Source organism: Sarcophilus harrisii, chromosome 2 (assembly GCF_902635505.1).
Source record: "Sarcophilus harrisii chromosome 2, mSarHar1.11, whole genome shotgun sequence".
In the NCBI taxonomy this organism is placed as follows: Eukaryota; Metazoa; Chordata; class Mammalia; order Dasyuromorphia; family Dasyuridae; genus Sarcophilus; species Sarcophilus harrisii.
In genome coordinates, this window is record NC_045427.1 from 650,916,865 (window position 1) to 650,944,163 (window position 27,299).

At 50.0% G+C, this 27,299-nt stretch overlaps 1 protein-coding gene across 3 annotated transcripts in view; it reads right to left on the bottom strand.

Moving 5' to 3' along the window:
* Positions 1-27,299, bottom strand: part of SGMS1 (sphingomyelin synthase 1) — a 173,799-nt gene that overhangs the window by 86,230 nt on the left and 60,270 nt on the right. For 2 of the 3 annotated variants that reach the window (XM_031956970.1, XM_031956969.1), the window contains exon 4: positions 9,282-9,324. The exons of the other annotated variant lie outside the window; for it this stretch is intronic. The gene's annotated coding sequence lies outside the window, so the exon portion shown is untranslated. The remainder of the gene's footprint in view (positions 1-9,281; positions 9,325-27,299) is intronic. 3 annotated transcript variants of the gene reach the window in all.

Sequence of the window (27,299 nt, forward strand, 5' to 3'; positions counted from 1 at the left end):
GCCCACATTACAGTCTACATAATTTCAGAGGTACCTATCTATGACATCAATCAAGTACAGCAGTCAGAAGAAAAGGAAATCCTCTTGGAAAAATCTCCCCCAAAGAAATTTTGAATATAACATAACAAAAGTGAATACTGTCAGTGGAAAAAAAAGATTCTAGAGAATTTTACCACTGTGTCCATCTTCCTTCCTTGGTTGCTAGTCCTTGAAAAATTGAGATACTCTAGCTTTTCAATGGAACTGCAATCTCATCCATGTTTGTTTCTTTCAAGATAATCCTTCTATACTGTGGACAAGTGGATCTCATCTATGTGGACATTTCTTTTAACAATACAGAGAGGGAGCCATCTTTGCTCAATCTGTGGCACTCTTGGCCACTCCTCTTCCATGACCTCATGATGGGGACTTTTGATATTGTAAAGATGCTGGGGACAGGGGGAAAGAACACAGGCCCTAGAGTCCAAATCTGGTCTCCTGCACTTAACACTAGCTGGGCAAATTACTTAATTAGAGGAAAAATAAAATATTACTGAGATATTATAAAGATGCCATAGAATTAGCTGAGCTGGATATCATCAGCTTCTCACTCTATACAAGTAACTAAATCATCTTTGTTCTAAAGTCTTATACCAGACCTCTTTTTTGTAAAATTCCCTCGTAACTCTTTTTCGTCATTCTACCCCTGATGCAGTCAGATACTGTCCTCTTGCAGGCCCTCTTTTACCAATTGGGTGATTACCCATTTCTAATTCTCTAAAACTTCCAAAGACTAATATCAGACTTCACATAAGAGTGATTTTAAAAAATGAAACAAGAAGAAATGGTGCCGGACTCTAAATCGTAGGGTGGGTTATGAGATGACAACTTTCAGACACAACTACTCCCCCCAAAACTCTTCTTAAACACATGCAAGACAGAAACGTGCAGTTCTAAAGAGCACATTTCCTTTATGCAAGAGTCCCCGATGAGAAGAGCGACTGATCCATGGGCAGGGCTACCTGGAGAGGCTGACGGACTAGTTTCTCTAACAGCAAAGGTTTCAGGTGGAGCAGCCCATTGGGAAGGCGAGGCTGGGTGATCTCTGTCAAGCTTTCCCTCTGAACCCCATCAGAGGGGGACTGTGTCACTCCATCTGCCTACTTCATATTTACAGCATAAATGCATCCGAAGAGAGGATTCTCTAATTCTCATAGAATAAGTCACTAGTCTCCGGAAATTTTACAATCTCAGGTAGTTACAGCCCGAGAGTCTGTTTGTGAGGTATAAAGCATGGAGGCAGGTGGGCCTCCTCATCCTCACTGAATCCCCAAGTTGGAATGACCCCCAGCCAGCTTGGAGCCAGCAAGTCCTGAGTTCAAATCTCACTCTAGCACAGACTGCTGTGGAATCACTAAATCTCTCGGGGGTTCCAGGCAACAGAGAAGGTGTGGATGGGCCAGAAAGATATAAGGATAAGGGAGGAAGAATTTCCAGTTTAATGAGTCAGAATTTCATGTGGATCATAAGCGCCATCCACACCTAGAAAGAATGATGAAGTCACAATCTCCCAGATAAAAAGGGATTTCCACAGCCCTCAGATCCAATCTAGACTCTCGTATTTGGTTTTTTTCCTTTTCCCCATGGAATGGGATGCTTTCAGTTCAGATCCACCAGAGACAGCCACGTGACTCAGTGGACAGAGGGCTTTCCCAGCTTAGGGGAACTACCAGAACTCGAAACCCACTAGCACGATGCTCCAGCCCTGGGGCATGATGGAACAGCAAAGCTGGACTCCAGGGCCCCTCGGCAGTCTCCAGGGAGCACGCCTTCTCCTTAACTTCTGAAAGCTGCAAGAGCAGCTTCCCCACCAGGCTCCGGTGCTCTGCCCAATCGTCCCTCAACTGCCTTTAAAAAAAACAAACCCTTCTTTCTAGTCATTTCTTTCTCGTAACTGTTTTTGCACAAATGTTATTCGGTCATTTCGATGTTTGCAGAGCTGCGGTCTGGCTGAGTCACAGACACGACGGGCTCGGAGCGAGGCGGGACGGGCTCGGGGATGGGCACGGCACGGGCGAGCAGGCTGCAGCATGTGGTGGGGAGGGAGTCACAAGGAAGAACCAGCAGGGCCGGTCCCCGGGGAGAGTGCAGGCCAACAACCGGGAGCCTCCCGGATGTCCAGTCACACCCAGGATACAGGGGGATGGAGCACAGAGGCCGGTGGCCGCCCGTCTGCGGTGGCTGATGAGTGATGGCCCGTGGAGCTTATGGAACATTATCGTTTTGTGAGAAACGACCAGCGGGAGGACTTCCGAGAGGCCTGGAGAGACTGACAGGGACGGGTGCTGAGGGAAGCGCGCAGGGGACCAGTCTCCACGACAACAAGATTGTGTGATGATCGATGCTGATGGGCGGGGCTCTCATCAACAGCAAGGCGATTCAGGCCAGTTCCAGGAGATGGGATGGAGAGAGCCTGGGCACTGACTGGGGACCACAACATAGTATTATCACCTTTTGGTTGCTGTTGTTTGCTTTTAGTTTTCTTTCTCATTTTTTTTTCCTTTTTAATCTGATTTTTCTTGTGCAGCAAGATAATTGTGGAAATATAGATAGAAGAATTGTACGTTTAGCATATATTAATGATGTATGTTTTATATATATAATAAAATTAAACTTGCTGTCTTGGGAAAAGGATTGGGGGAAGGGAGGAGAAAAATTTGGAACACAGGCTTCTGCAAGGGTGAATACTGAAAACTATCTGCATATTTTGAAAATAAAAAGCTATTGTTTAAAAAAGAATGATGTGGCAGATGGGGAACTGGTCTTACAGAGCTGCTTACAAGAGCAGCTCTCCCCGCCAGCCTCCGATATACTGCCCAATCATCCCTCATTTAAAAAAAAAAAAAAAAAAAAAACATTCTTCCTAGTCCTTTCTTTCTCTTAACTGTTTTTTCCACAGCTGTTATTTGATATTTAAATCTTCCTCAGAAACTTAGTCTCTGTGCGATCCCTGACAAATCACTTAACCTCTCAACCTCAGTTTCCCCATCTATAAAGCAAGGGACATGGACAAGCCATCTTATAGGGTCTCTTTTAGCTCTAAACCTATAAATGAACGGATGGATGGATGGATTGTGGGGATTACAATTTTCCAATCTACACAAAAAGAGACTGATATAGAGCTCTGAGCCAATGGTACTTAGTAAAGAGACCATGGTCCCCTCTAACGAAGTGGACCCCAGATCTTCCTTATCATCTGATATGCTCCCTTGTTTTATAGGATCTGACTGACTGAGACATTAAAAATTAACCTGCCCAGAGACTCACGGTATGTGTCAAAGGCAAGATTCGAATACTGGCTTAACTTTTCCCTCAACGGGATGTAAGCTCCATGAAGGAAAAGGTACTTTTGTGTTGTTTTGGTTTTGGTTTTTGTATCCCTAGCACAATGCCTGCCTGGTACACAGTTGGTGCAGAATTAATGGCTGTAGTCTCAGTCAACTCTGTGAGGCTCTAAGCTACAGGGTCCATCCAGTCTCACGGAGGGGGTCTTCTTATCTGAAAGTTCCCCTACCAATGAAAAAATCCCCACCAATCAAAATGAGACTGACTATCTCAAGCCAACCCAAGGAAATGGCCAATGAGTAGAAGCCCAAAGTACAGATGGGGGAATGAGGGATGCCACATGAAAGAAGCCTCCGCCCTCTTTCCCTGATGAGTTTACTAAGTTTTTTTAATAGCTGTTTACAGTAGAAGCATAACTTTTTTTCCTATAGGTCCTAGAGATGGTTAATCTTAAGAAAAGTTAATTCAGTTTAACTATTATTCCAGTTCTTTCATCAAGGAATTCTGCCTATAAGAAGAACCTACAGCTTTCCCACTTCTAAAAGGTTTTATGGTTTCCCCCATAATCATCCTAAAGTGCAGAGCAGTGCAAGTAGCACTAAGTCCATTTTATAGACAAGTAAACTGAGGAATTAATGGGTTTAATGACTTGCTCGGGGATACACATGTCTGCTTTCCTGTTATGCATTTATTTAATGACATTCATTTTTTCTGTGCAAGTTCTCACTTGGAAAGCAATGTAGCCTGCTCACCCCCATCATCTCTCAATCAACAAGCATTTATTAAGCTCCGACTCTTTGCCAAGCAGCAGATACAGAGCCCAGGCTCTCCCCCACTGCCCTCTGGATGAGCTTTGGATTCAGGCCTTCCACAGTATTCCATCACTTTCAGGCGTGTGATGGGGCCAGAAAAATAAAGAGGTTAAAAAGTCCTTCTTGTTCCAAGGGTAAGCTCAGGGTCAGTGAGCAGAACGTGCTGTAATGTCTTCTGAAAATAACAGGTGCTTTCCTTCCTCCCACTCACCATCCTCCCCACCAACAAAAGTCAATTTAAAACAGCCCCACTCCTCCAGGCCCACAGATAGGAGAGCAACGTGTTTGCAAAGGCCTCTGGAACCCCCACAGGCCAGCAGGGCCATGAACTGGCCAGGCCCTTGGTGTTAGAATCCTACAAGTGCTAACTCACTGGAATTGATAGAAACAATGCTTATATACTTAAGTTCACACCTTTAAGAGTTCACACATTAGAGTTCACAAATCCGGGAGATTCACAAAGTTTACATTTCCCACAATCCCCCTCTCAGAGGAGGAGTCAACTTTGCGTTCACACTTTTAAGAGATCATATGTAAGAAGCTCTTAGAGCCTCAGCGAGGAGTCAGTTGAGGAGATTGAAAAGCCAGAGACTACAGTCGGGCAGAACTGAGGATTCAGAGGGAGCTGGAGGCTGAAGCTGCAGCTGGAAGAGACAAAGGACACGCTGCAAGAGATCTTAGAACCAAGGAGGGAGAGAGGCCTCCAAGAAAACTAACCAGGCTATTTTAGAAGAAGCAATAAAGGATCGGGACTTTTTTGTTTGTTTGTTTGTTTTTGTTTTTATTTTTATTTTTTTTTAGAATTTGGACTTTAACTCCTGGTTGCATTTGAGATGATTATTACTCTGAGCTGAAACTAAGGCTGCCTCAGAAGCCCCCTGAGAAACCTGCGCCCAGAGAACCATCGTATTTCAGATAAGAAGAGAACACCACACCTTTGGCCTCCAGAGAAAAGGCAAACACCGGACTCTGGAGGCTGTTGGAGACCTCGTCAGAGCCGACCAAAAGGCCCCACAGACTAAAGTAGAGCCAAAGCAAGGCGTTCTGGCCGGGCACATCCACAGGCCGAGTCCCTCTGAGCCACCCACTGACCAGAGCAGACGGTCCAGTTTCTGATCAGGCGATATTCACGTGGAGGAAAGTCTGTTTTTTAAAGACGTCCCTACAGAATTTGAGAAACCGGGCTATCTCGGGGCCAGGGAAGGTTCCTCTCAGTAACGGCGATATCCCAGCTCTTCGCGATGGTCTTTGGGAGAAGCTGCGGCCAGCCAAAGTTCCCCGTCTGGCAAGCAACCTCCAGGTTCCGCCTCGGAGCTCCCCATGGGCTAGTATCCAAAACACGGCCAATGCTAATATCCTTGAAGGTGTAAAGGTTGATCACACAGAAAACAAAATGAAACATTAACTGATGGCAACTCTATAACTTGGGAACGGTCTAACGCTCCTGAACTTCCAAAAAAGTACTCATCCATACTGACAGAGACGGATTCCTCGTGGGGATCTCTGAGCCCTCACAAAAGCACACACCCAAACCAAAAGAAAAAAAGGCAACAGTAAAACCAAAAAATAATTCTTATAATATGAACTTAGTCTCTTCTCACAGATGCCGCTCAGTATTGTTCAAGTAGCACTTCAAAGACTCAATGATGTCTAAGCTCTGATTCCCACGAATACTGAGCTGTTCCATCACTTCGATTGCCAAAGTGAGGACAATAAATGGAGTTACGTGGGGAAACGTTCCATTCTAAGCCAGCTCTGAGAATGCTGGAACCTAACGAGCATATATTTCCTCTTTTCTAAGCTCCTGCTCAGCCTGAACGTCCCACAGACATCACATGTCCAAAATGGCGCTCATTATCCTCCCTCTAAAGCCGATCCTGCTTGCAAATGTGTCTCTAAATCTCCAGCACCCAGCACATGACACAGCATGTAGTAGGTGACTAATAAATGTTTGCTGAACCCAATCAGACTGAAGGGCAAGCTGTGGGATGGGCAAAGCACTCGGAACTAGAGAATAAAACAGGGAGGGGCAAACGGGAATATGGCTAGGGCTCTAATGCCCAAATAACTGTTAGTTCTAAGGAAGGACTCAGGAATCTTGGAAAGAGGGGAAAGGGCCAAGGGATGTGGGATGGACAACCAGGAGACAAAAGTGGCCAGTGCCTTTGGACGACAACTCTTCCCCACGGAGATGGGGATGGGAGGGAGAAAAAAAGAGAGGAGGAGAGAAGGAAAGGGGGAGGGAGGGAAAAAAGCAGAGAGGGAGGAGGGGGGAGGGAGGGAGGAAGAGAGGAAGAAAAGAAGAGAGGGAAGAAGGGAAAAAAGGAAAGAAGGAGAGGGAGAGAGAGATTGCTTCCACCAAACCCAGATGAGAAGGGCCAAGAGTCTGAGTTGAGTCCAGCCCTCCCATTGCACAGGACAGGAAGCTGAAGCTCAGCAAGGAGCTTCCCAAAGCAAGTAAATGGGAGCCCCAAGGCTAAGGGTCAGAGATCAAGGTTGACAATGACCAGCGTGGAATCGGTTGAGAGCCGTGACCCAGAAGTGCCGGATTCTGGGGTCAGAGACCCTGGGTTACAGTTCTACACCTGATGTAATCTCTGGGTAACCTTGTATCAGCAACTTTACCTCTCACGGCCTCAGATATAAAATGAAAGAAAAGAACTCCCAGGTGACTTCCCACCCAGGTGGGTTCCTTTCAGCTCTAAATCTATAACCCTGTGGTTATTCATGGAATAACCAAATCTATACTTTAGAAAAAATAATCACTTGGTCAGATGAGCGCCCAGCAACAACCTTGTACATAATTTCTTATTCTGGGCAAGTCTCTTCCCCTCTCAGAGCCTTAGTTTCCTGATCTGCTCAATGGGCAGGTTGGTTCCAGTCATCTTGAAATTCTAAATCCTGACTATGGAGCTGTCCCCCCACTTACTGGCTGACCGGAGAACAGGATATAAGTGTGGGGGCCAATGACAAGACTAGTTCTCTCACTCACCGGGGCCCCCGGAATAGCTCCTTTCCAGCCAGACTTTCCCATTCCATTTACTGACCCGCCCAGCCCTGCTGGGGAAATAATAATGGCCCCGGAGACAACGTCATAGGAGGAGGCAGTGAGCCCCGGCCCCGAGACTGGAGAGACACAGCACACACAGGACAGAACAGCCTGGAGCGGGCAGCCGGGAGACTTTCAGGGAACACGGAGACCGGGAGAGGAGCAGGCGATGGCCGCTGACATCGGCGTCAGAGCCGGGCCCGGCCACGCTCCCCTTTGGTCACTGCCGCAGAGACGAGCCGGAGAAGCAAGCTTTGGCCTGGGATGGGTGAGGGGGAACGGGGTGGTTAGTGGGTCAGAGCCGGGCTGGGACACAGAGCCCCTGGGGAGGATCTAAGGATTCTGGCCTGGCAAGGCCCGCAGGAGCCAGAGCACCTGGGACGGGTGAGGGGAGGGTGGGTGCCCCTTTTCCTGGCACCTCCCGGGTGCCGGGCACTGCACCAAGGGCTGTTTACAAAGCGCGTCCACATGATCCTCTCATACCAAGTCAAGGTAGAGCTATTGCTATCCCCATTTATAGTTGAAGAGACTGAGGACTCAGGTCGCACAGACAGAAATGACAGAGCTAATGTTTTACAGCAGCTCCGGGGCACCCAGCGCGGTGCTGAGGGCTTTACAAGGATGTCATGGGTGGCTCGGTGCTCACGGGTGGCTCGCAACAACCCCTCCGGGCAAAGCGCAGTTACTACCAGATTTCACAGATGAGGAAACAGAGGGAGGGATGACACGGCTGGCCCAGGGGCCCCCGCTAACCAGGGTCTGAGATCCCACCTGACCTGGAGCCTCCCACACTCCAGAGCTGCCTCGCTTGGGAGGCCATTCTTTATCCTCGAGGTACCAGGGAGATGCCGAACGTTTTCAAACATGGCGGTGACAGCCCTAGGGCTGTCCCAGGTCAGCTTTCATGACTCAACCAGTGCTTGTTAAGCACCTACTGTGTGTCTCCAAAGGCAAAGTCCAAGCTCTCACTCCTAAGGAACTTGTGTCCTGCTGGGGGGAAACCTCATCATGGGAAGAAGTCTTGGATGTAAAGTTTCTCAAGGGAAGCCTGTTTCCATGAAAACCTTCTATGGGGCAGCTGGGTAGTGCAGTGGATGGAGCACCAGCCCCAAAGCCAGGAGGACCCGAGTTCTGATCCACCCTCAGACACTTAACACTTCCTGGCTGTCTGACCCTGGGTAAGTCACTTAACCCCAACGGCCTCAGCAAAGAAAAAGAAAAGAAGAAAACCTCCTATGGCCACATTATCATGCACACAAAAGCCCAGCAGCCTTCAGTCTCCAGAGGGAACAGCTCTGCTTCGCTTCGGAAGCACTTCCCCCTTCGAAAACCACAGATTTTAAGTTGACTGATGGCTTTTGTCCTTATTTAACCTTCATTTCTGAAGGCATCCATCCCTCCCCGCCATCCCCTGCCAACCATCCCATGAAACAGATTCCAAAACTGGCGGGGAGGGGATGCACACCGACCGAGTCAGCCGTACTCGCAGGCTCCATGTCCGCCGTCCATCACCTCTGCAAAGGACGTGTTTCCATTTCTTCTCTTGTGTTTATTCTCCATGTGCTCGTACATCTCCTCTTTATCCCACCATTAATTAGAAGCTTCTGATCATCTTCCCGGTCTTTGTCCCCGCCAGCCACGGGCACCTTGGGGCCCCTCTGGCTCATTAGGAGCTTCCTCCATTGCTCCTTTGCTTTTACGTTGTCACAGCTCCTTTTCAACAGTATTTAACAAGACCTTCCTCCCAGGGCCCCCTGGGTTGGTTCCTAGAGTAACCCAAGAACCCTGCCCTGGGCCAGGATGCTGTGGAGAAACAGTCCTAGCCCCAAAGTGATTCCCTGGGAACCAGGAGCTCATCCCTTGGCAAATCCTTTCTGAACATCCCTGACAGGGCGGGCGAACATCCCTGCACCCGAGCCGGGGTCCCCAGCCAGCCACCAGCCAATCAGCAACAACAGCCACCGAAAATCAAACTCCCTAAGCAGTGACCGTGACTCGGGCCAAGCCCCCCGTACTTTCCCCAAGAAGATCTTATTCCTGTGGAAGCGTTTGGGGCGTCCTGGACCGAGCGAATTAAAGCGAGGGAAATCACTGACCTGGAGAGCACGATTCTTGTTCCTCATCTGCTTTCTGGCCACTCTGGGGGGAAACACAAAACACACACAATAAGCAAGGTTCGGAAGCCCTCGTCGGGCCATACACGACAGCGAGTCGTCAGGAAACCTGACGCCATTATTCATGCTCCACGTCACCTGCGGTAAAACATTCGTCTGCAGCTCAGTTTCTCTCACTTCCCAACATGCGTCAGGTCCTGAGCAAGGACCATCAAGGTTCCTGCGCCTCGGAATGTCAGGTCAGATGCTGCTTTAACAAGGGCCTTGTATTTCTTCAGTAAATAACGGAAGAACATTAATTAAGCACTTTCCTCTGTGCTGGCACTATCCGAAGTCCAGGGAATAGAAATACAAAAGGGAGGCAGGCTCTGCCTTCAAAGAGCTTACATTACAATTCGAGAACAAAAAAGCAAAGAACAAACAAATAAAAAAAAACAAAAACAAAAACAAAAACAAAAAACATGGGGAGCAAGGGAGCAGAAAAAGTATATTATGTATGGCCTGGGGACTGGGACCACAGCCCGAGGATGGGTCCGCCCTCTCTGAAGGCAGCGGGAAACTGATTCAATCACAGCTTCCAAGCCCAGAGCAATGATGCTTCAGGTGAAGGGGGCAGACAGCAGACCCTCTGTGACTTAAAAGGGAAAAGTCCAGATTTCACGGCCCTACAGCTGCCCAAAGCTGGGAAAACAGCTTCTGGGATGTGGCGATGCAAGTTGGGAGACTAAAGGGGCTTCTCAGAGCCCAGCGGCCGCCGGGAGGGTCCCCGAACCACAGCCCATACACAACCCACTCAGATGGCCCCACGAGCCCCGGGGGAAGCACTCAAGGAAGACGCGAGTGGACTTTTCCTATCGGGTAAAGCCAAACCAAGTTAGGAGAGGAAACTGCTGTGGGTGACGATCCCACGCACAAGGGTGCTTTTTAATGACCCGCCCTTTTAAAAGGCGCAAACTACAGCTCTGTCCACTCGGGCAAATCACAAAAGGAGGCGGCCCAGGAACAGAGAGAGAATACGGGGAAAAGCTGGTTTTCTCAAGTCACACTTGTAGCTCCTTTGGAAAAAGGGATGAAGTTGTTGGGGTTTCCTTTCTTTAACCCAAAGTGATCGTGCGTTATTTACTAATGCACTGGGGGAAAGAGTCAAGGGAAACCGTCTGTCATCCAAGCCCCCACCCTGCAGCCTCCCAATGGGCCTAAAATTACGCTATCCCCGAGACGCCAAAACTCACCCAAAGTTAAATGATGATGCAGCAAAAGACCCACTGCCACCCAAGGAGGCCGGGCTCAGGGCAGGAGAGCTCACGGCCGATAAGGAGCAGCAGGCGGGCTCGGGGGCTCCCCAATGGGGGTATCTGTCGAGGGCACCGGGCCCACAGCAGGCGCTTAATAAATGCAGTTTACCTGCCTCTTTGCCTGCCCCCCACGGCTGTTTCCAATCTCTGCAGTTCTCATCTATAATCTGTGGTGATTTTTTCCCCCAGTGTTCATGTCAAATACTTGGGTTGTCCCAACTGGGCTGGGGTTTCGGGACAAAAACTGCACGACGAGGCCGTGGGAGCTTTCCAGGAGCTCACGTTCCATCTGGCAGACAAGTCTAGGGCCCCAGAACCGGACACTGGGCCCAGAAGTGGGTTCAAATCCAGCCCTGCGACTGATGACAAACCAACTCACAAAAGGCAGCGCAGTTCGGAGAAAAGACTTTAACTCGGGTCCAGTGCTCCATCCACAGCTCTCCCCGCCCCGCCAGCTGCCTCTGACAAGCCCCCAAGAGGAGGAAGAAGAAGAGGAGAAGGAGGAGGAGGAGGAGGAAAAGGAAGAAGGAGGAGGAGGAGGAGGAAGGGAGGGGAGACTATGACATATCCTCACAGAGATGTCACCAACTCAGGGAAGTTAGAGGGGAGGGGGGTTAAGGAAGGAGGGGAAGAAAAAGGAAGGAAGAAGAGGGGAGGGGGAAGGGATCTTCTAGCTTCGAAGCCCCTTTCTTCAAACTCTGATTGGATCTCTGGATCAGAGGGGGTGGTCCCTTCTTGCTCTTGAACTTCACACAATTTGTGAATCTGGGTTGTTGTGGTTTTGGGGATTTTGCACTAAAGACTCAGTGTCAACAAGTCGTGAAGGGCTACCCGGGGACGGCCCAGCCTGCTTTCCACACACAAAAGTTCCTGGGAAAGCCCAGTCCTTTCTCCTCCTTTGGCCGATTCAGGGCGTTCATCAGAAAAGGGAGGAGGGGCACACCCTCAGAGCCGCCCCCCAAAGAGAGCAGAGAGAAGAAGGGCCGGCGGCGTGTACCACAGGAGCAAGAGCCGCTCTTTGCAGTGGCCGAGGCCTGGAAACCGAGGGATGCCCGTCCATGTCGGCCCATCGGCCCCAAAAGCAAAGGGCCCTCAGTAGAGAGGAAGGAGTTCTGGCTTTGGAGCAAGGGCTGGGTTCGAGTCCTGCACTTACAGGCCACACTGCTTTGGACAAGTCACTTAGCATTCTGGCCTCAGTTTCCTCATCTGTAAGTGAAAGGATTGGACGGGCGACTTCTGGCTCTGAATCGGAGCGTCAGAATCTTTTCTGGGGCAGCTGCTTTGGGCCAAGAGTCACTTAACAGGTCCCTGGGCAGGCGCCATTGTGCAGATTCGATCCTGTGCCTTCCTCCCACAATCCCCTGCTGCCTTTGCTGTCATAGCAACCACGCTGGTACCACCTCCCGGGGCTCACAGGAGCATCCTTAGCTCAGATCTCATCCTATTAGTCGGCGGCGGGGTCCCTGCCCCCCCCACACACACACACCCCAGGCATCAAGGCCAGTCCATAAAGCGGCCCAGACAGCGTCGTTAGCCACTAACTGCCTTCCGAGCCCTGCTCTCCCAGGCAGGCCCGGACTCTGCGTGTGTGGGCAAGGCGCACTAAGAATAGTTATAATAAGGCCCCCAGGCCTCCAGGAGCCGGCAAGAGGCAATTAGCCGTCTAGAGAGCGGAGATGCAGCGGCCGAGCGGTGCCCAGGCTCCCCATGAAAGTGCAGGCTCTTCCAGCATGATTAGATTCCAACCGTCTCCCAGGAAGTACAGCAGCAGCAGCCGCTGGCGAGCCCCAACCCCTCGGAGCCTCAGTTTGCTCATCTGGAAAATGGGGCTGTTGCTGCCCTCCATCCCACACAGGAGGAGGGGCCCCAGGGCCGGGCATCCTCCCAGATGGCGGCCCTTCTCCTAGCTGCACTTAGCAGTTGTACCTCCCAGAAGGCAAAGGATCCAAATCCTGAATCTCCCACTTGTGCACTGAGTGACCACGATCAAGGTCACAAGCTCACAGTAGGTGCTTATTAACATTGATGTAGAGAGAGAGACAGAGACAGAGACACAGGGAGAGACAGAAAGACAGAGACAGAGAGGAGAAAGAGAGAGAAGGGGAGGAAAATAAAAGGGGGAAAGAAGGAAGAAGGGAGGGGGACAGGGAGGGAAAGAGATGAGGTTAGCATCAAGAAACAGGCAATGCACAGTGTCAACGGCTCCACAGATGTCGAGAAGGACGAGGAAAGTCCATTAGCTTGGCAGTGAAGAGATCTGTGACGATATTGGAGAGCCACCTCGGGAGAACGAGGAGATTGGAAGCCAGAAAATAAAGAAGGGGCTGTGGGGGGTGGAGGGGGATGCAGGGGAGAGATGAGAGAGAAGAAAGAAGACGCTTCAGGTATGATAGGTTCGGCAGGTGGGGAGGACCCCTTCCCATCCTCCCTACAGACGCGCCTCCCCCACCCCCTTCACCACCCCCACCCCCCCTGCACATCTGTCCCTGCCATCGTCCCCTGCTCCTTCTCTCTTTTCTGTCAAAAGTGCTTGAAAGGCTGCTGATGAGGGGCCGCCCTTTCTCCTCCTTCGCTCCTCTCTTTTGACCTCATCGTTTGGCTGAAGCTGCCCTCTCCTAAGTTATTCTCACACACACACACACACACACACACTCCATGATAATCCTAATAATACTGTATTGTAACACACATAACATGCAACGAAGAGCTAGACGGCATTTCCGAGTCCACAAAGTGCTCACTGGATCCCCCAAAAACGTTTGCTGAACCGAACCTTCCGAGCCCATAAACCACCGCGAGCACAAACACTAAGCCTGGAGCGGCCGCGGGCGATCAGGCCGTTTTCCCTAATACGCCGAGATTTAGAAGCCCTGATGCTCCAGTTCGTTTCTGCAATAAGTTCGGCTGTTAAGTCACTTCCCCCCAAAATCCCAAAGGTAGTTTACAGGACACAAACTCGGGGTAAGACCCTTCGCTGTCCCACAGCCGAGGCTCTTCCCCTCATTTCAAGCTTGGGGGCCAAATGTTACAACTATTAGTCCCATTTTACAGATGAGAAAACTGAAGCTCAATCATTCAATTCAATAAACTTATAAAATTCTACTCTGTGCCAGGCAAAGTGTGGATGGAGCTCCCCAGATTCACAGAACCAATAAGTATCTGAGGCAGGATCCGAATCCAGGTCCCCGGGCCCAAGCCCATTGCTCAGCGCATGCTTATTGTCGCCTCATTTTTGCTGACTTAGCACTCAGCGAACACCAGCAATTTCTGCAGACCACGGCCTGTTTGTGTCCACTCTGGACCACAGCTCTCGCCCTTTTTTCCGTCACGGAGCCACAACTCGAACCCTGCTTCCAATCTAGCTTCTGCCCACCCCCTTCTCAGAAAACACTTTAAAGTCCATCAAATACATAGGATCACAAAGAGAACCAGTTCTATCGAAATAGTGTAATCCAAGTTTAAAATTTGTTTTAAAAAATCGTCCAGGTTAAGAACTCCCGAGCTAAACACCCACCTTAAAGCCAGGGGGTGATGCAGACAAAGCAACCAGCTCCAGCTCCTTGCTGGAGGCCCCATGGCCTTGTGGGCCAAGGCCCGGGGAGACGGGAGTCACCCCTCCCACTCACATTCCCTCAACAGAGCCAGGAGGCGGGGGCGCCGGCTTGGAGCCTCGGAGCTCGCTCTGCCCACAGGAGGATGATGTGAGACCCCGCAGGGAGCCCTGGGCAAGAGGAGGCTGGTAACCAGTCTGGAGACTTTGGCAAAGAGCTCCCAGGACCCCAAGGAAGCTCCTCGCAGGCTGCTTTTCGCACCTTCTTGCCAAGGTGAGCTGTTTCTGTGTTGCCTCGAGGGTTCTTTCTTCCCAAGGGACTGGAAAGATTTGACTAAAAGGACTGTTTGTCAAAATCTTCTGGCCCTCAGTGGACCATTGTACCAGAGACAAGATGTCGGCCACCACACAATCACCTTCCTTAGAGAAGGACAGAGAGCTCCGGCCTCCCCATACTACAGAGGGAGTAAACTGAGTCGCAAAGATGGGAATTGACTTGCCTAGAACTGAGTCTTCAGTGAAGTTCGTTTCTCCACTCACTGACCCTCTGCCTCCCGGGCACCTGGGAAATCATCTTGCTGTTCCCCAAGGGGATGATCCTTCCCTGCCATCTTTGCGAGCGCTCGCCATCGTTCCGTTTATTTTCATTCTACAAGCCCAGCAGGAGCAGATGGAACGGAAAAATAATGAGGGACAGCTCCCGTCCCAGCAGTCCACAGCCAGATGCCCCGATATCTGTCCATCTGCATTCTCCCTTGGCTAGCTGCAAGCCACAGATTACTCACTCTGCACGTGAGGCTGTGAGAAATGGGCCTGCCAACCTGTGACCCTCTCCGAAAAGCCTGTTCCTGTTTCCAGGAAGGATATTTTTACATGGGTTTAAAACAATGGAGGCCGTGACTTCAACAACACAAACAGAGAGAACAGCTGGACCAAATCAAACATTGTGGAACTGAAATAACACATTTTGGTGTCGGTGATCAGAAGACACCTATGTACTCCCATCTTTTCCTGGAAAGGTGGAGGACTTTGGAACTACAATATGCTTGTGGTGCCAGATGCGGTCGGTTTGGTGGCTGATGGGAGGCTAGGAGGAGGCTGGCAGCCTCGAGTATGTGGCTGATTTAAACAGAGTTGTCTCCTCCATTACAATACGCAGGAGTCTAAGGTTTCCCTTTGCCATTTAATTATCATCATTCCATGTGCTAATAGTAAACAAAAATAAATGCTTGTTGATTGACTTACAGAGTGTCTAAAAGCCTGGAGAGAAGCTCTAATCTTAATTCTGGAGATGTCCCTCAACCTCTCCTAGCCTCAGTTTCTTACCCTATAAAATGAGGCTAATATAATAAAAATATCTGGCTCCCAGCTTTCTCTGAATCATGAGATAATACATGTAAAATGCTACATAGATGTTAGTTGTTGGTATAACCATAAATCCCAAGAAGATTCCCACTTAAAGACTAGAAAAGAGGCAGGCAAACAACTTGTTCATTACATCGTAGCAAAGCTCAAAGCAAGTCCTCTTTATGCTCCTTTATGTGGATATTATTTCACTCACTATAAACAAACCAAGTAGGGACTGTAATGTTCGTCCTATAACCCAAACACCCTGTCCTGGGGACAAAAGAGCACTAACTCATCAGCAGGTCAAGGAACTAGGGCCAAATCTTGACTGCTATCTGCCACCCAAAGGATCTTGGGAAAGTCACCCTGAGTCTGCATTCTTCATCCATTAACGTGACAGAGTTGGAATCTCTTTCGTTTCCCCAAAAATGAGAAAGTTGGACTGGCAGGTCTCCAAGTTACTTTGCAGCTCCGAGACTTTGCGCAACTCTGCCTCATTAAAATCCAATTCAAGACATTAATCATGACATCATCGGTTCTCTTCAAAAAAACGAAGGTCGAACAGCAACAGTAGAAATTTATGATCTGTCGCAAGCCAGCTTCCCAGAACTCGTTCTCTAGGAACTGATCTCATGCTTGCAGTCCACAGGTAGTCACACCCACTCTGGCGGGCCTGCCATTGGATACAGATTACACCAGCTATTTACAACACACTGGGCCAGTCACCCGGGGAAGAACAAAGATCAAATGCTGGAGGATCCAATCCAACTCCTACGTTTTACCAATAAAGAAAGCGAGACCCAGGGAAATCAGGTTGTGTAGGAAGGAAGTGCTGCAGATAACATCTGAACCCAGATTCTCAAACTCCGTGTCAGCGCTCGTTTCCAAAAAGTCTTTCATAACGCGCGGCTCCATTGTACACAGGAGGGCCGTTGTCAGTTACTGGTTTCCTCTGAGACATCAGCTCCTCTCGGTCCCATTCTGGTCCCACTCATCTGAGCGCTTCGCTTTACTCTCAGGGTGAGTGAGCTTCACTATTGCTCAGAGCTCCAGCTCCCCTGAATTCAACTCTCTACGAAAAACCCTCTTTTGGAATAAGAAAGTTTTAAATGATGTCGGAGTTAGAAGGGAAGTAAAGGAAGATCTAAATTGTCCACCTCAACGGATCCTTGCAAGAGTGATTGTGGGTAAGGTGGAAAGAGAGACTGGCTCAGGAGCTGGAGGCCTAAATATGGACTCTGGCACATATTCAGTGGCAAAAGATGAGGAGGAAAGGGGAAGGGAGAAGGCCCTTCTACAGTCAGAGCCCCAGCCTTGCCATCTGCAAAGCAAATAGTAACTGTCAGTCCCTGTTCTCCCAGGATCGCTGTGATTAAATTTGGCCATGACACTCTGTAGACCTTAAAGGGCTATGGAAACGGGAGCTGTTGTTATTAATATGATAACTCCTGTTGAATACCTCATAAGGGTATTGGGAGCATAGCAGCCAGTTCCTGGGACTAGCTACAGAAGTATGACCCATTACTGGAGACCTGCTTCCTTCTTTTCTTCCTTACTTTGGAGACCAGGTCTCCCTGGGTTCCTCAGTCAACCACTGGCCCAGGGGGAGGTCCGGCTGATGGCCACAAGGGCTCCCACCCGCTTCATTTCCAATTTAGGTTGGTTCACCCCTCCCCAAGGCAGCCCAAGAACTTGCCCCCTCCCAAGGTCTCACCAGGCTCAGAGCCGACAGCCAATCAGCTTAACCTACTCCTGCTCAGAATACTTGCACTCAAATGGTTCACTTGTCTCGGTCTCCCAGAAGCAGAGATCGTACCATGTCCACTATAAAAGAGTTACTTTCAAAAGGACGTTGCGAGAGCGAGAAATCTGGGATCATGAGAGCCGGAAACTTGGGATCACAGATCCAGGAAGGACCTTCGGAGCTAGCTAAAACAATCTCACTTTACAGATAGGGAAACTGAGGCTCAGGGAGGTTCTATAGTAACAAAGGTAGACCCTCTGAATCCGAATCTCCTTTTCAACTAATCCCTTCCCTTGCCCCTCATCCTTCCCTGCTTTTTCTCAGTATTAAAATATTGTTCTCTATATTCCATTAGAAAAACAGATGGCGTTCCTCATGCAGGTCCTCCTTTCTCTGTGAAGTCTTCAAAAAATCTTGCTGGCTCCAGTCTGGCTGTGTCTAGACCAAAAATCATGTCCATGGGGGATCAAGGAAGTATAGACCCAGCTGGAAGAGATGTCAGACTTCATCTAGTCCAGTTCCCTCCATTTATAGTTACAGAAACTAAGGCTGGGAATGGGACAGACAGGCCCAAGACCTGCCACGGGCAGTGCAGAGCAGGGCCTGGAACTCCGCTCCTTGCCTCCATCCTGTGCTCTTCCTGCTGGTTTCCCTTTTTCTAAAAAGTAGGATTTGAACTTGGGTTTTTCCAACAGATTAAAAGTGGAAAGTCACATGATGCTGTGGAGGTTTTGTTTAAACGGCTGCTCTTCCAAATATATGATTTAGGGAAATCCCTTATTATTAAAAAAAAAAAAAAGGAACCATGCTTAAGGTGGAGATGCAATCACTTCATGGTCACAGGACAGTCTTTGAAGAAGCCTCCCGGCTCATCTTCTACCCAAGGGATAGCTCTAGAGTGTTAAATAACTGCCCTGGATCTAGATCTGGTTCTTCTCCACTAGAAGACTCCAAAGGTTCCCTCCTATTCTAGAACACTGACCCTAGGTTCCAGACTGCACCTAGAGGAGCCAGAAAACACAAGATTCCTTTGATGTCAACACATCCAATAGATAATATAACTCAGCTGATAAGCCAAGAAAAATAGAAAGAGAATATTCACTTTAAAACTCAGCAACAGGTTCCTTTAAATACCAATCCCTCACCCGTACCCCGACTCCATCATGTGTTTAAAATATAAGCGCCCCCCTCCAAAGTTTTATTTATGCCTAATCTTTGTCTGTTGCACGGAGGGTGATGAAACTTTGCCAGTGAAAATCTGGGGAACATCTGGAAAGGCACCGGTACAAAGAACTCCCGGAGGAGAAAACTGCTTCTACAGTAGATAGATACCATCTCTGAAGAGCTGCTTAAATCACTAAGAGATCAAATGATCTGCCGGAAGGCATACAGGCCCCAAGGCAGCAACGGAACCCAGGATCTCCCAGTTCCTCTGCCTTCCTTCTGTCCATTGTTGTCATTTAGTCACATCTAACTCTTTGTGACCCATTTGGGGGTTTTTTAGCAGAGATACTGGAGCATTTCCCATTTCCTTGTCCAGCCCATTTTACAAACAAGGAAACTGAGGCAAACAAGGTTAAATTACTTATTCAAGGTAGTAAGGGTCTGAGGTCAGATTTGAACTCAAGAAGTTGAGGTTTCCTGCCTCAGGGCTGGCACTCTCTACACTGTGCCACCCAGTGGTCTTTTCTATCCATTACAGTATTGTTTTTTTACAACATATTATTGTTTTTTTCCCATTAAATTATGTAATTCTTTTTTTTTTAATTAAAGCTTCTTCTTTTCACAACATATGCATGGATAATTCTGCAACATTAACTCTTGCAAAACCCTGGGTTCCAATTCCCCCCCCCCCTTTCCCCTACCCCCTCCCCTAAATGGCAAGTAGTCCAATATATGTTAAACATGGTAGAAATATAACGTGTTGCACTTAAATTTTGAAATCAAACACTGAACAGCGACCTAAAACCTCCCCAGCCACAGACTCTGGACACCGAATTCTTTGTGGGATTCTCTAATCTCATTCACAAAATCAGGAGGTATTTTTTTTTATTTTTTTTTTAAGTGATTGAATTTAGAATGAAATTTAAGTCTTCAAAACAGAAATATTCTAGGAATTAAATATTTGGGTTAATATAATACTCTAAATCACAGAATCCTTTTCTATTTCAGCCTCTCTTTGGGGGCTAAAAAGTCTTTTTAACTAATAATTTGCCTGGAGAAGGACAAGCAACACCATGTTCAAACAGGGAAGGGACCACAAACTGGCAAATTGTGCCAAAGATCTGGGTTTCAAATGCTGGCACAATTCTAGGCGGCATTGTTAAAGGGATAAGTCAAAGGGAAGACCGGTAGGAGCAGATAGGGAGCGATGAAAGCAGAGCCAGGAGGGAAATATTCATAATTAATCACGGCGGCATAAACAAAAACATTGCAACAACAACTCCAAAGTCCTAGGAAAGGGATTGGGAAGAAAAGGTGACCTCATCACCAGAGGATGCCAGTCTCTCTCAAGGGCCCAGCGGATGCTGGGCACTGCAGTACGGAATGCCGCCGCCCATTTCGTTCATCATTTTTGCTTAACTGGTTTTCTTTGTATGAGGGAGGATACTGGGTTGGGTGCAGAACAGTAAAGCTTTACAAATATAGCAGGTCAGTTTTCTGCCATGTTAAGTACAACATTCTGGGGATAACTGGCTTTTTCTGTGAAAATTTTTCCCTTGCAATTCATTTTGTTCTTTTTTATCTGATTTTTCTTGTGTAGGTTGATAATTGTGGAAATATGTGTAAAAGAATTGCAGATGTGTAATCTATATTGGATTACTTGCAGTCTAGGAGAGAGGGTGGGAGGAAGGGGGAAGGAAAATTTGGAACACAAGATTTTGCAAGGGTAAATGTTGCAAATTAACTATGAGGATGTTTTGAAAATAAAAAGCTTTGATGATAATAATAATTTTTAAAAAAAGAAAATTATACTTGCATTTTCAGGATCTTAATTATCAATACAACTCTCATCTAAGCTTAAAGAAGACCACCCAGGAGGAGGAAGAGGAGGCAGCCCACCCCATCCTGGGGCAGTTCTCCAGGGGAGGAAGCGCTTCCTGACCTCAGACCACGGCCAAGGTCACAGACACAGTGACAGAGTCAGGGTCGGAGAAATCCCAGCTCTCACAGTTATGAGTTAGGACTAGGGATGCTGATCCCCGGGACCCCTGGGGATGGAGGGAAGCCCAAACGTGATTTGTGTGGGAAGTTTCCCTTCACAGAACCCCCAAAAGGACACCGGATTTCAAGATTTGTGTGACAGATCCCTGTTTGTAACGGGCCTGGGCCTGTCCAGAGCTCCCTGCCTCCCCGGACACATTTCACTGGTGAGTGTCCAGCGAGGAAACCCCCTCCCAGCAGCAAGCCTGGAAGTCCTGATGGTGGCCTGAGACAGGGCCCGGCTGAGTCACCGGCAGCCGGAGGAAGAGGCGGAACCTGGACCCAGATATTCCCATCATTCCTGCTCCTCATTTCATGAACTTGTTCTGACCAAGTGGGTTTTACCAATTCTAGGGAGGCCTCGGTCCCAGCCCCCCAGCTGGGGGATCCAGACAGGACAGCAGAGGAGGATTAGGAAGGAAATGGGGGATGACCCCTGTCAGACAGAGGAGCCAATAGCAGTTCTGGATTCAGCCCAGGCCTGGAACCAAAGGCTCTAGATTCAAATCCTGGCTGTCACCTGGGGCCGAGCCCCTTTGCAAGGTCTGTTTCTAACTACAAAATTAGGGGTAAGACCAGGTGTGTGAGGGCGCTTCCTACTCTGAAACTGTCCCCTTATCTCTCCTCTCTTGATCTCATCTGCCCCAAATTAGAACAAAGGGTCTAGATCAGCTTCTTTGCTTTGGCCCTGGAGGCGCTCCCTCTGCCCACCTTGCTCTCCTGGCCCTCAACTTAAACCCCATCTCTACAGGGGCCTTCCCCATGGCCAAGTTCTGCCCTTCTCCAACCCCCCAGGGCCTTCTCCCTACAGGGGCCCAGCCCAGGGGCATGAGGAGACTTCAAGCAGCTTCCAGGGCAATGGAGGCTGACCTGGAGGGTCGTGTCGCCTGCATGCAGCCTGCAGCCCCCGCCTCAGTTTCCCTGTGCAGACGGTCCCCTCGGCCTCCTCCCCACCTTCAGAATCCTCTGCCTCTGAGGGCTTTTCCCTGGATCCCAAAATGTCCAAGACAGACGATCGGACACAAGAGAAACTGAAGACTGTTATTACTAAGAGAGGGAAGGCATCAGCATTAAGGGAGGGCAGGAAAGGCCTCTTGCAGAACTCAGGACTTAGCAGGGACTTGAGGAGCCATCGAATATCAAAGGTAAGGAGGAAGAAAATGTCAAGCATGGAAGGGAAATGGGGAAAGAATAAGCATTTATTAAGTGCCTACTGTGTGCCAGGCACTACACTAAGCCCTTTACAAATATTACCTCATTTGGTCCTCCCAACGACTCTGTGGGAGAAGCGCTGAAAGGATGACCCCAATTTACAACTGAGGAAAATGAGGCAGACAGACGTAGAGTCACTTGCCCGGGATCAAACCACGAGTGAATTTAAGAGGCTGGATTTGAACCCGAGTCCTTCTGGCCCTGGGCCCCCCACTCCATGGTGGGCAGCCTGTGCAAGGCCGAGAAGGTGGAGGGGAAGGCGTGGGACCTCACACAAGAGGCCCATCTGGCCGGCCTGAGAGGGGCGGCCGGGGTCGGGCTACAGGAGGAGCCCCTCCCCCTGCTCAGGACAGGACCCTGCGGAGGAAGGCCCCCCTCCACCCCAGGAGCTCAGGACTGAGGTTTCGAAAACAATACAACAAAATGTGGGGAAAGACTCCACCCCGGCCTTGGAACAGCACGCCTGAAACACGGCTCTTTCATCCCGGGCCAGCGGCTCCACACAATCGGCCATTGTTTCTGCCTTCCCAAGCAGCGTGTGGGAGGCCGGGGAGAACGTGGCCCAGCCCCGGCAGCCCCCCGGCTCCCATCCTCTCAGAAAACCGCCCCAGGACCAGGCGGCCTGATGGGCGAAGAACTCGGGGCCGCTAACACCGAGCCCCCCATCTGTTGTCATGGAGCCCCCGCCGGCCGCCAAGAGCCCCTTCCTCGCCCTGGTAACGCAGCTGCTCCCTTCAAAGGCGGAAAAGCTGGGTTCAGCCCCCCTCAAGGGCAGCTCTTAGGGTCGGTCTGTCGGGAACCAGGTGGGGGCTGGACAACATGGTCTCTTCTGGCTCTGAATCTGCGACCCCCAGAGCTCCTCATCTGCAGACGGTTTATCAGCCAGGGACGGCTCCCTGAGAAGTCACAGGAACAAAAACACTGAATATCACAGAAAAGCACCCGGAGGAAGCCGAGTCACAGCGGGGCCGGGCGGCCCCGGCAGAGCCCCTGCCCTCCTCTGGGCGTCTCTCTGAGGAAACTAAAGAACACCCCGAACCGGCCGCGTTCTGGAAAACCGAGAGAACAGCAGGTCCCGCCAAGCCCGCTCCGGAGGCGAGAACTTCTGGGTCACCTCAAAGATAAGCCGGGAACCACAAGCACAAACGCTCCTCTCCGGAGCCCTCGCCAGCTCACACACAGTGAGCCGCAGACGCCGTGTGGGGAGGAACGTCGGGAACGACGCCCCGGTGACTGTCGTAGGCAGCGGGAGACGGGCCCGGAGCGAGAACAGAAAGTCATCGAGCACAGAGTCGTCTCAGGAATCCGTTACACTTCCAAAAACGGCTGAACCCCTCAAAAAAGGGCTTGTTTATAAGTGTTCTATCCAGGAGAGCGCTGGCAAATATTTAACAACCGGCTCTCCAGAAAAAGAACCACACTTAACTACAGGCTTAAGTTTCCCCGGTATTATTACTACTTTCTCCACCTCTTAAATCTGGGTGCGTTCTTTATTTACTGATCTCCAGGTAAATGCTCCCGGTAAAAATTCAACAGCCCATTCTTGGGAATCCATCTGAGCCACTTCCAGTTCATATGTCTTAATATCAGGATGAAAAGAAAAGCCATTATTACGGAAAGAGCCTTTCCCAGACACCCTCGGAGGGCCTTGGGGACCATCAAGCACCTGACCTAAAACTGCCTTTTTTCAGGGATGAGAGAGCTCAGAAGGGCACCCACTCGCCTAAGGTCACACACACACACCCCACCAAGGGGCAGAGCTGAGATCATTCCAAAGCCAGTGATCTTTCCAGGCAAATCGGGGCAGCTCGAAGGCGCAGGGTCGGCCCCTGAAGGGACATCCCACCCACCGGGACACAAGGAATGATTGCAGCCACTGCCGTCAGACACAGACAGACTGAGAGACTGAGAGAGTGGGCCAACAGGTCCTGGGAGCTCAGAGAGCCAGAATCCTAAATCAGAGAAAGCCAACAAAGAGACAGGAGAACTGATTTTGATGAAGGCTCATGACAGTAAATAGGGCGGCGAGTCTACATCTGTGATTTCATCACATCAGAGAACTCCCCGGTGAAAATTTGCCCCGTGGGTGCCAGTCTCCCCTTCAGCTCGCTCTCCCCCTTGGCCCGTGGGTGCCGGTCTCCCCTTCAGCTCGCTCTCCCCCTTGCCCCGTGGGTGCCGGACTCCCCTTCAGCTCGCTCTCCCCCTTGGCCCGTGGGTACCGGTCTCCCCTTCAGCTCGCTCTCCCCCTTGCCCCGTGGGCGCCGGTCTCCCCTTCAGCTCGCTCTCCCCCTTGCCCCGTGGGCACCGGTCTCCCCTTCAGCTCGCTCTCCCCCTTGCCCCGTGGGCACCGGTCTCCCCTTCAGCTCGCTCTCCCCCTTGCCCCGTGGGTACCAGTCTCCCCTTCAGCTCGCCACAGCTAGAAAGTGTCTGAGGCTGGATTTGAACTCATCAAGTTGAGTGTGCCCAGGTCCAGCACTCTGCACTATGGCGCCGCCTAGCTGCCATCAGTGTAGATCTACTTTTCTGGACCTTTCACACTCTTACAGCTGTCACTCAAACTCACAATCTCTTACCTCCACACTTTTGCAAAGGCTGAGCCCCCTGCCCATATGTGCTCCCTCCTCACCTGGGCTCTCTTAGAATCTAAGTACGGGATGACTTCAGGTACTGGGCCCTCTCCCTCTATCTCGTCTTCTCTAGTTTTACACCATATCACCAGATGGAATATAAGCTTTTTGAGGGCAGGGACTATTTTCTTCTTTATTTTGTATTCCCAGAACTTAGTAAACAGAAATTGCTTAATAAATGTTTGTTAACTGTACACAGCAACAGCAAGATTATGTGACAGTTGGGTTCTTCTCAGCAGTTCAGTGATCTGAGGCAATCCCAATAAACTTTGGCTGGAAAAACGCCATCCGCATCCTGAGAGAGGATTATGGAGACTGAACGTAAATCAACCTGTTATGTTCATTTTTTTTCTTTTGCTTTTTTTTTCTCTCTCATGGTTTTCCCCTTTTGTTCTGATTTTTCTTTCCTAACACATGATTCATAAGGAAATATGTAAAAAAAAAATGAATGTATAATCCCCCCCAAAATGGTTTTTTGAACGTAACTAGGGAAAATAAAAATTCACAAAATACACAAACAAACAAATAATTGCTTGTTAAATTAAGGGAATTTGATTAGAACTCTGTGCCCAACCCAGTTCCTGAGCCACAGCATTCTCCAGTTCTACCATCTTCCTTCCCTTGAACACATTCCAACCCTGAAGTTCAAAGGCTAAAGCACACAGAGAGCAGGAAAGGTGGGACCAGAACCCTGGCGCCATGACGAGGGCTTCCCAAATGTCCTTCCAACCCAGGTCGGCCTCAAAATGCAGCCCTAGAATAGTTGAGCTTGCTTGCTTTTATTTTCAGGTTATTGAATAAAAAAATTATTTAAAAAAGCTTCCCTTAAAAAAAAAAATGAACTTCATCTGGCTATGAACACATTAAAATCACTTGGGCAAAATTAACTTAATCAAACAGAAAATCGTTGTGTGCCCTACTTACAAAACTTGAAAGCGATCAAAAAAAAAAGTTTCGCTTTCAGGGAAAAGGAGGCGAGAGGGAGTGGGAAGAAGTCACCCGGTAAACTTAGGCCAGAGTCCCGAATAAAGGGAGTGAAGATTTGCCAAAAAGTCTCCAATGACGACCCGGAAGGACTCCATCGGGAGTCCATCGAGTCAATCCCCTTCCCTCCCTCTGACCTCAGAACGGGGAGTATTGACTGGAGGAGCCCAGGGGTTCGTGGGCCTGTTTGGGGATGACGATGTGATTTTTAAGGGTTGTGAGAGGAAGGCCTCCCCCGCTCGTGAGCAGGAAGAAGGAAACGCGCTTTGGCGTTTGGGGAGGAAAAAATACCAAAAATACTTGGCGAGCAGCTCTGGCGACCCGGAGCGCAGCCCCTGTCACACCCTATGTTAAAAGAGGCTTTCGTGGGTTGTCTTGGGAACCCTCCACCTTTTCCATCATTGTTTCAAGCGGAAAACACGATCTAAGTCCAAGGTTCTAACCAGGACCTCCTGGCCTCTGGGTATTGTTGCCCATATTTACTCCCAGCACATCCCAACAACCCTGGGTCATTTAAGGACATGGGAAAGACCAGGGCGTGTTTAAGCTGGAGAAGAGAAGAATCAGGGCGATGTGAAAAGCTTAAGTATCCCAAGATCTGGCTCGCGGCCTCCGATGCCAGCCATTGTGCTTGACCCCCAAGGCCAGAACAAGGACCAACCTCCATCACTGGGGAAACCAACTTTAGCTTGATGTGCTAACAGCCGGAGCCGTGCCCGGGGGGACGGGGGCCCTTCTCGCAGAGGCCTCTGAACCCCGGCCCCCGTCAGCTTTGCCGACCAGACTCGCCTCTGGTCCCATGAGGACCCTCGAGGCCACAGGATTCACAGGGAAAGGAAACCGCTTCCCTGAGGCTACGAGCCAGGACCCCGACAGCCCTCCCCTCCCGCCAGCCAGAGCTGTGGGGAAAAGGTGCGGGAGAACTGGCTCTGGCTTGTCCCAGGTGGATTTACCCGAGACTCGGTTGTGGGCTCTTCAAGCAAGAAGGGAGTCGAAAGTCTGAGGAAGAAGCCCCAGGAGTCGTGGGATCCTTCCTGACGCCCCGAGCTACCTTCGCTGCCTTGAAAACAGAATCAACCCGTCACCTACTAAATATGTTTCTATTTTTTAAATTGCAAATCTTAACTCTCATGCATAGAGTGGCTCACTAATAGTCAACAAGCACCTACTATGTGCCGGGCACTGTGCTAAAAAGCAAAGTACAAGACAGCTCCTGCCCTTGAGGAGACCAAAATGCAAATAAATATGTACAAAGAAGCTCCAAACAGGAGAAATAGAAATGATTAAAGGAGAGAAGGCTCTAGGTTAGGAAAGAGGGAAAAGGCTCCTTTAGAAGGTGAGATTTTAGATGGGGCTGGAAGGAAGTCGGAAGGTGGACCATTCCAGGCGTGGACGACAGGTAGGAAAGGGCTCATGGATCAGCCAGGAGGTCCCCGGATGGAAGAGCTGGGGACGGTGGCAAGAGATGCGGAAGCCCAGAGAGGGGAGTGCCGGATTATGAAGGACCACGACAGCGCTTCGCCTGCAGTCAGGCCCACCACCCAACCCTGCTCTGGCTCCGGGAGCAGCCCGACTTTTCCTGTGACCCCTGCATCGCTCTGTGGCGGCCTCCAGGCCTTCCTGCCCTTGCGCTTGCTGCTGCCCACGCGGGCCCCCTCCCCACTGCCCTCCGGGTGACCGGGAACTCGGGTCTCAGTCGCTGGAATGCCATGACTCGCAGCTTCCCTGAAACAAGGCTGCTCTGAAGAAGGCTTTGTTCCGGGGAGAAGCGTGGGATCCCCATGAGCCTGGCCTGGTTTCCCACAGGATGTCCAGCCCACTTGCCTTTCCTTTGAGTCTTTGCAGACATTGAGCCGCAGTCCTCCCCTACTCCTAGAGCCTTCTCATGGATGAAAACGCACTCGGCCGATGCCTCCCGGCCCTCTCTGGAGACCCCCAAATGCTGTTCAGACGTCTCCTGTTGGCCATCCCCTCCACAGATCCAAAGGTCTCATCTTTCCTCTAATCCGCTCCCCCCGCTTTGCCTCCTTCCCAGTA